General features: G+C 34.0%; 1 long non-coding RNA gene across 1 annotated transcript in view; it reads left to right on the forward strand.

Annotated features, from left to right (window-relative positions):
* LOC128250980 (uncharacterized) overlaps window positions 1-1381 on the forward strand; it is a 35307-nt gene that overhangs the window by 7130 nt on the left and 26796 nt on the right. The window lies entirely within an intron of this gene.

Consider the following 1381-nt stretch of genomic DNA (forward strand, 5'->3'; position numbering starts at 1 on the left):
ATGTATGTATGTATGTATGTATGTATATACACTTGCAGAGACGTGTGTGCGTGTGTGTGGATGAGTAAAAACACACACATAAACACGCATACGACGTTCTTCCACAGTTTTTATCTGCCAAATCCATTCACAAAGCTTTTGTCAACCCGTGGCTCCAGTACAAAATCCTTATCGAAGGCGCGGCGGCAGAGTGTGGTCGCAAACGTAACCATATGGTCGCTAGGCCACGCCTGCGTCTACAACATTTAATCAACTGGTCTATTTTCTTTTTCTTTTATTTTCTCTTGATTACCCGTACTCATTCTTGTTTACAAATTTCGAATGCAACATGCGGGAGATTTTGTTTACTAATTACTAAGATAATCGGCATGAAACAAAGCCATTACTTATTTATTTATTTGCTTATTTATTTATTTTCATATCATAATATTACAGACGACAGACACCAAAGCATATGTATCTCTTCGTAAACGATCGTTTTAATGAGCTTCTCAATGATAAATACGTGATTTTTCAACGCAATCCGCACGCAACGCAAGCTAATTTTAATTGGGTTTAACGGCAGCAGATAATAAGATTCGCCTTTCTAAATAAAATAATTAGAATCAAATCAGTGAAGAACATTCAAGAAATAATCGCAACATAATTTCAGTGAAAATTGAGAAGGAATTCGGTTGGAAGGAATCACATAAACACGATTGTTTGATGGATAGAGTGATGAAAGAGACTCTAGTTGAGCACAATGGCTATTTAAGCAAAGGGATTCGCAATCAACTGGATGACATAATCTACCTATACAATTATCGACTAACTAGAGCCATCAATTTGTATGAACAGTGTATTATAGATTTATCTGGAGTGATTTTAATCCTTTCAAATGAGAAATGGCGAATTTATGGCCACAAAGAATTGATTAATCTCTGCCGATTGGAAGAAAAATTTCATTCATTGGAACAATAATCTAATGTTACATATAGATAGATAGATAGATAGATAGATAATATAATATAATATAATATAATATAATATAATATATAAGATAGAGAGAGGAAGAGAAGAAAGCAAGAAGGAATAGTCTACACATAGATACACACAAGTATGTATATTAGGAGCAGGTTGGGCTGTGTGTTTAAGAAGATTGCTTCTGCAAACTATACACGGCACCTTGCGCAAATGTTTTCTGGTATAGGCAAGGGCCGACCAATATCTTCCGAACACATACATACATACATACATACATACATTCCATACACACATACAAATACATACAGGCATTGTATAAATATATAAAACACACAGAGGCACAAATCATACATATATATATATATATATATATATACCCATCCACACATACATACATACATACACATATGAATACATA

This window comes from Octopus bimaculoides, chromosome 27 (genome assembly GCF_001194135.2).
Source record: "Octopus bimaculoides isolate UCB-OBI-ISO-001 chromosome 27, ASM119413v2, whole genome shotgun sequence".
NCBI lineage: Eukaryota > Metazoa > Mollusca > Cephalopoda > Octopoda > Octopodidae > Octopus > Octopus bimaculoides.